Source organism: Euprymna scolopes, chromosome 4 (genome assembly GCF_053919585.1).
Source record: "Euprymna scolopes isolate OS-2025 chromosome 4, ASM5391958v1, whole genome shotgun sequence".
In the NCBI taxonomy this organism is placed as follows: Eukaryota; Metazoa; Mollusca; class Cephalopoda; order Sepiida; family Sepiolidae; genus Euprymna; species Euprymna scolopes.
Genome location: NC_136485.1, coordinates 117,613,259 through 117,621,988, shown reverse-complemented (window position 1 = coordinate 117,621,988; position 8,730 = coordinate 117,613,259).

Below are 8,730 nucleotides of genomic sequence, written 5' to 3'. Positions count from 1 at the left end.
TATTTTAATAGTTAATCACAATGTTACAAAAGGAAGCGTATTTGTTGCATTTTTGTCATTGTTATACCTCGATTAGTTGTTTCGATGTTCACAGTAAGTTTTACCTCGTGTGTAACAATAGTTAAAATCAATTGTTAATGATAAAAATACATTATTAATTACTCCCCCTGGCCATTACATATATCTCTGTTATTTTTTCATATATTTTTTTTATTTTTAACACGTGTTCTTATCGCCGGTCAATGATATTTTAAAATGATCACGGATGTAATTACTGACACGGCGCAATTGTGAATATTTTCGGAGATATGATCAGTGTGTTAACGTCATTATAGATATTAAATATACTTTTTTATAGGAAGGGTAGAAGACTAACCTTTTAGCATTTCACAATAGGTTTATAGACTTCTTACAGTATCAAATACCATGCCATCGATATGGACCTAAGTTAATATAGCGATAGAAGCATTTCCAGAGTCAGCGTTAGAAAATAGAAAATGACATTGCTGCATAGATCAGACTTGTTTAAGCAGGTTGGAATATAAGAAACCCAACTGGTTCTAAGACAGCATAAAGACTACATCCTGTGTGTGTGTGCGTGTGTGTGTGTGAAAGAGATAGACAAAAAGGGGGAGAAAGAGAGTGAGAGAGAGGGGGAATAAGAAAGAGTGAGAAAGAGTTTGTGAAAGACTGAGAGAGATATCCACATAGAGAGGTATAGTTAAATATAGATGTAGGTATTGGGATATAGATATAAATATAAATATGGAAATAGAAATAGAGAGATATTCTCATACAGAGAGAAATATATATATATATATATAAAGAGCTACACATACTATAATATATTTAGGAGGGAGGTTCCAAAAGGAATGCCTCCTTTTTTATTCAGCCAGATGAATCACAGAGGATTACAAATTGCATTGTACTGATGGCTACACTCATGCATTTACAACATGGAATTATCATCACCCTTTTGCAGATATTAACCTGCATGAGACTAAGAAAGCAACCCATGTCATGGACGTGCATGAGAAGCAGGGAATGCCTCATTGATTTCCCCAAATAAAATGAACCGATGAGCATTCCGTGGCGCCTGCTGAAGGTTTACGAAGCAGACGTAGCTGATGTCAGAAGAGTTAGAAAATTAGTCCGTCGATTTTAGAGTGGCGACAGAGATGTAGGTGACAAAGCGTGTTCCGGATTTTTACAAGTTAGGCATCTTTCATCGCTGGAACAAAGTACATTGAAAATAGTGGTAACTATGTACAAAATTAGATTCTAAAACCAAAACGATCACCTGGTTTAATTATACAACTCTCGTTTATCCAAGATCTTCAATGTTTCAGTTTTTTTTTAATTAATAATAGATAGTATTGCTTTTAGATCGACCCTGTTTTATATACATAAGCAATAGATGAATATGTAGACAGACAAGTAAATAGATGGAGAAAAGAGAGTGTGAAGAGAATGAATATATATAAATATTTATAAATATTTATATATATATATATATATATATGTGTGTGTGTGTGTGTGTGTGTGTGTGTGTGTGTGTGTGTGTGTGTGTGTGTGTGTGTGTGTGTGTAACCCAGATTGAGTCTGAGAGATATCTCTTTTGCTACGGATAAAAATTAACTGGTGGCTGAAACGTCAATTAAATAAGGAACTTTGCAATAAAGTTACGTAAAGCATGAACTACTTAAAACAACGCTATACCAAACATAATTCATCAGAACTACGAAAACAACTTCAAAACCGTAAACAATATAAGTAAAATTGTTGAGAATGAAGAAAACCTGAAGAACTTTGTTCCCACGACGTTACTTATCTCCAACCGCCATCCAATTTTATTACTCATACTATTTCCTTATCACTCTGGAAAATTACAAACATGAAATCAGCCGTTACCTAAGGAATGTTTTGACACTAAGGTGTTTCCTGTTGATACTTATTATATCGCCCCTTAAGGAACAGTCGAAAAGTACTTTTTATACGAAATGATTTCTTATCATTATACAAATAACGTCGTCCCCAAAGGACAGTGGGCACATTTACAATAAATTGTAAAACTATATCGTTGCTAGTTGAAATAACCGTCTCTCGAAACGTTCATAAAATAGGATGTACTTTAGACGATCAATATACATTTTCCAAATGAATGTTTGCAGCTATGTGCTTGTTAGAGAAATAAAGCAATAGTAAATAATTATCGTGAATACCCGATTAACTTGTTAACTTAGAAGTTAACAAGTTAATCGGGTATTTATGATGACGCTCTGCTATTCAATATGTTCGTCGGAGCCCATACTATTGGTGTATTTCTGTAACAAGCACATAGCTTCAAATATTAATTTGGGAATGTATATTAAGCGTCTGAAGTACATCTAGTTTATAAACATTTCGAACGATGCCAAGAGACGTAATGTTCTAATATATTTTCCCAGACGTCTTTGGTATTCCATAGCAACATGCTGAAAATTAAATATTATGCTAACAGACCTCTAATGCATATCGCTTCTAATGCATAGCAGTTTCTTTAATTTCATTTGTCATTCATTCGAAGTTCTCAAAAATGAAAGGCCCTCTACCTGAGGCTGACACTTCAATTCTATATGAGATACGTAGATATTCGAATATTCCATTAAAGTTCTTTAACTAACAAACGTTGTTAGTAAAGGAGTTGAAGACATAATTTTTGTCTCGCCAATTTACCATTCTAATATGTTATGTCTTTCTTGTTGTTTTTTTAGTTTTACTGGATTCTATGACAAGACTTTATCTAGTCTGGTGGAGTTTTTAGTTTTGTGTAGCTATTAAAGTAGTGTAGCTAAGAGAAGGTGTACCCTTCTTCGTAAAAGCTAGTGTTAGTTAGCCATGCAGATAGATCTTATTTTGTGATGGGATATTATATGATTTAAATTTTTGGTTAGGATTTACTTCTAGGGAAATTATCCTCATGCCAGGTTGTCATGACAAAAACATGTACAAAGAAAACTTAGTCACTCGAAGATAGTGTCTAGTAGGCATTCAAGTCGTAATATATCTTGTTTGAGGTGAATCACATTAAAGAAAAGAAAAGCAAAACAATCAGAAACATGTTAATACGGGAGAAAGTGTTCGCAAATGAAAATAAAATACTGCATAAGTTTAAATCATCCCAGTCTTTTCCCAAATTTAGTTAATTCATATTTAGATTCTGGAGCCAACTTATTTATTTCATTTATAGCTTCAATTTAAAGTGAACTGTGGTCCATGGCTTCATAAACATTCGGATACAACGTTTAAAGACGGAAAAATATACGTACACATTACCTACTTAGAAACTTATATAGGTAGTATCCCCATTTGAAGTTCAACAGTTGGACGCGTGTAGTTATTTTACAATTGCGGTTTACTGCCCAAGGGATATCAGGACTATAATAAATTAACAATTTATTGTACTACTACTACTACTACTACTACTACTTTCAATAGTAATACTACTTTATTATACACATAAACTTCCCAACGACGTTCAGTGACCGAATTTGACCGTTCTTAGTCCTGATTGGTCTCTTGGTGCCTGGCGGTCACTCTGGCGAGGATCCTAGATTTTGAAAGACTCTGTCCAGCGAATTATCACTTCCTCCCATGTTATCAAAGATTAAGTCGGCAAATCGCCCGGCACTGCTAACCAATGTTTGTACTGCTGTGCAGCAAAGGTTATTTCCAGTCAAAAGAAAAAAAAAACAATAACACTTTTACAACTGCTCTTTTTAGATAATATAACATTAATTATTTTTAAGAAGATTATACATTCTGGCCATCAACCTAAACCCTTTAGATTAGTGTCTGGGCGGCACTTCTTAATAAAATCTTGGAGAAATTTGTAGTTCCCCTTCCGTCCGTAGGTCAGACTTTCAGCAACCTGGATTGGGGGTGGGGGGATCGGATTCTCTCAGTCCAGTTGAGTTTCTTCCTCTATGTCTGATTCTCGATTGGACTCTCTGTTTGAATCTATTTGATACTCTATGCCTCTCTGTCTTATATTGATATAGAATATAATTCTCACTTATCGATAATACATCATTGTTTAAACTTGCTGCCACGTTTACTGCTTCGCAATATACACTTGAATGGTCAACGGAATTATACCACGCCTTACTTTCTTTCTTCCTGATTTATTCCTACCTCCTCTGCTAACATGAATAGAAGGTTGCTACTCCTATTTTAAGACGCCTCCTAACTATATTTATTTATTTTTCTTTGTTCAGCAGTTATTCTAATTGACCAAAACTACAGGCGTGTGCGTGGGGTCCCTTCAGCAGTCTTGATAAGCCATATGTCTGCTTGGCATTATCTTGGGAATTCGGATAATAGCAGCCTGTCACTTTCCTGGTCAGGTCATAATTTGGTTTATGATGATGATGATGATGATAATAATAATAATAATAATAATAATAATAATAAACAGCCACTTAAACCTTCTGACATATCAATGTAATGTTGTCTACATTTTCACTCGAAAGTTACACGCTACATAGCCGTTTTAAAAATGAACAAAACAAGGAAAAAATGATGTGCAGTTTTTTCAGTTGTATTAAAAGTCATTTATTTATGGTACCTTCCAAAACATACCTGTCTCTTGCTTTTTACAGTCTCTCTCGTCTGACATGTGGTTAACAAAACTCTTCCGTCTCACCACACATTTTCTAGTTTCTCATGCCACGCCGGGGTTTGCTTTCTATCTCACATCGGCATGTGCTTCTGAGTCGCTGTCACTGACCACGTAGGTTTTTAATTTCTGTTTTTGTTTTTGCTACTATGCTGCAACTCACTCCACCGCACACGATCGTCCAATTATTGTTTTATTCAAAGTTCGTATTGCATCTTGATTGAAAAATTCTCGCACTTACAAATCACACACACGACTCACGTGGTTCTTAATTTCTGTCCTTTTCTTTCCCTTGCTGCGAGGTTGCGGTACGTTCCTTTTTATATGTGAGCTGTTGCGGCTGCTATAACGTCCACGTGATTTCATTAGGGAAAGTCCATCTTGATCGAGAGAACTTGACATTATTTTGAGAATTCAGCTAATGGAAGTCTGTCTCTGATAAATTCAGTCCATAATCCAGTTTATGAAACTAAGTAAATAAAAACAGCCGCTTAGAATTCCTGAGATATCAAGAGCAACCCTTGCTTGAAAGGACATGTCATTGTTTTGCAAATAGAGATAATGGCGCCCTCGTTCTGAATTTCGCCAAGTGACGTATCAACTCTTTTTATTTCTTTTTAAATCTGTCCATATTGTTACAAATTATACATAGATATTACACAATAATTGAGCAGAATAACACTACATTTAGCTAGTGCAACCCTTGATATACTAAGCGTGTGACAATATATAATAATAATAATAATACAGACACCATCAAAGCAACAGAAATGAAAAGAAAATTGAAGGTAATACTTCAGGAGAACAAGAAAACTTCTCGAAACCAAATTATATAGCAGAAACCGAATAAAAGGTATAAATGCATAGACAGTATCTCTAGTAAGATACTCTGGACCGTTCATAGGGTGGACTAAAGAAGAACTGACATAAGACCAGGAAACGCACTACACCTGAACGAGAGTTTTTCCGACTGTACGTAAAAAGTAAAGACGGCGGTAGGGGACTGGTAATATAAAAGACTGTGTGAATGACACAAAAAAAAGAACTAGAAAAATAGATAATACAAAACGCTGAAAGAATAATAATAGTAACGAGAGACACTGAAAAAATTAATAAAACAGAAGGCAGAGAGACAAAGGGTAAGACAAGAAAAGAAAAGTGGGAAGAGAAACAACTACAGGGAAGATTCATAAGGATGACAAACGATGAAAATAACGAAAACATTTGGACATCGATGCAGAAAAGGACATGTAAGCTGAGAAACCGAATTTTTAATAACTGCAGCGGAAGACAACTCGATGAGAACCAACCACATCAAAGCAAAGATCGACAACGCCCAAGAAAACAGCAAATGCAGACTCTGTGGACAAAGAGACGAAAGGATACATCATATAATAAGCGAATGCAGCAAACTGGCCCAAAATACAAGAACAGACACGGCCAAGTGAGAAGGGTAGTCCACTTGGAATTATGCAAACAACTGCATTTCAAACGCACAGACAATTGTACAAACATAAACCGGCAATAATAATTGAAAACGAGAATCACAAATTCCTATTAGGCATAGATATACGAATTGATAAACTCACCCAAACAAGAATACATGATTTCATAATAATTACCAAGAATGAAAAGGCCTGTCAAATTATAGACTTTGCTGTTCCAGTTGGCCACAGGGTGAATTTTCCAAAAACAAACAAACAAAAAAGGTTAAACGGGGCAAATAAACAGAGATAACAGAGAGCTGAAATGGATATGGAAGATGAAGAAAAGCAAAATAATACATACGATTGTAGGAACACTAGGAAAAATCCCGAAAAACTTTGAAAAAAAGAATGGGAGAAATTGGAATCAAAGGACAGACTGGAAAATACAACATGGGACAATAATGAAGACAGCTGAAATATTAAGAAAAACCCTTGAATGTGGAAAATAACACACAGGAGCAACAATTGCTGGCCAGACAAACTGCTGCAAAGGCAAAACAGGAAACACTATATGAAACCAAGAACATTGAAGCCGCATATCTATTATATATATATATATATATATTATATATATATATATATATATATATATATATATATATATATATATGTTTAGACGTGCGTGTATATGTATACATATGCATTGCCACATCACTGCTCTCCCCCCAATCCCCCAAACAGAGTGATACCAAATAACCAAGTAGAGTCAAGGAGGAAGAAAAGCTCGAGGGACTGACCAGGCCTCCGCCTGATAAGTGCAAAGAGAACTGGGACCTTAGGGAGGCTTATTGCTACTCAAATTCCAGTGAAAAACAATAGCCACTGCCAACAAGAAATCAATGACAAGCAGCTGTTGCGATAATGCAAATTTATTTGCAAATATTATCGAAGTAGGTTGAGAGTACTGGAAACATGGAGAGACTTGGTGTCACTCAGCTTCCAGGGAACACTACACGTTGTCTTCAAGGAGCGATATTTGATGACCTGTGTAAAAGCTCCTTGTGAGCCAATAATAATTGAACAGCCTGATGTACATGGACGATCTGAAACTTTTGCAAAGACCCAAACAGAAACTAGAAACACTAATAAACACTACCAGAATTTACAGCAGGAATATCCAAATGGAGTTTGAAATAGAAAATATAAAAAAAGGGAAAATTGGAGACAGCAGAAGGCATGGAAGTACCGAACCAAACGAAGATGAGGGAACTAGGGGAACAAGATACCTATAAATACTTAGGAACTCTGGAAGCAGAAAATATCAAAGCAACATAAATTTAAAAGGAGAATAAGAAGGAATGTTTCAGAAGAACAAGGAAACTTCTCGAAACCAAATTATATAGCAGAAACCGAATAAAAGGTATAAATACATAGACAATATCGCTAGTCAGATATCCTGGACCGTTCATAGGCTGGACTAAAAAGAATTGAGACAGCTCGATCATAAAACCAGTAAACTCATGATCATGCACAATGCACTAGATCCAACGGATGAGGTTAACCGTCTCTACATGAAAAGGAAAGAGGGCAGGATAGGACCTAAAAGGAATACAAGAACATGTACGACGAAATGAGGAGGGAAGTACACTGCAAACGTTGCATTTCGAACGCACAGAAAAATGGTACAAGTATAAGCCGGCAACAATACCTGACAAGGAGAATCACAACATTTTATGAGATACGGACATACAAACGGATACACCAATCCAAGTAAGAATACCAGATGTCATAATATTAACAAGAAAGAAAAATCCTATAAAATTGTAGACTTTGCTGTTCCAGCTGACAACAGGGTGAATATCAAAGAAAAAGAGAAACCGAGCAAATACACAGAGCTAGCCAGAGAACTGAAAAGGGATATGGATGATGAAGAAAATCAAGATAATACTTCCAATAGTAGGAACACCATGATCAATCTCGAAAAAAATTGGAAAAAGAGTGAAAGAAATTGGAATCATGGGGTGTCTGCAAAGATACAACTAATACCGATAATTAAAACATCTGAAATATTCAGGAAAACACTTAAGTGTGGAAACTAATACACATTAGCCACATGCGCGGGCCAGACAAACTCCTGCAGAGGCAACACATGAAGAAGCGTTACATAGAACCAAGAATATTGAAGCTGCATATCATCAGCTCCAAAAAGTTAATGTCGAATAGTCGAGAAGGGTCAGAGAGGATGGGAAGACAGAGGAGAGAGCGCTGGCCAGATATCCGTAGGACTACTTCGAAGAGAACTGGGACTTTAAGGAGGCTTATTAACACTCAATTTCCAGTGGAGACTAATAGCCACTGCCAGCTAGAAGTCAAAGGTAAGCGGATGTTGCGATAACACAAATTTATTTGCAAATGTTATCGAAAGATGTGGAGAGTGCTGGAAATCTGGGGATACTTGATGTCACTAAGCTTTCAGGGAACATCATATGTTGTTTTCAAGGAAAGATCTTTGAGGACCTGTGTGAAAGCTCTTTGGTAGCGAATAATAATAATAATAATAATAATAATAATAATAATAATAATAATAATGTCGCTGACAATGAGAAATCAGTGGTAAGCTACTGTTGCGATAACGCAAATCTACGT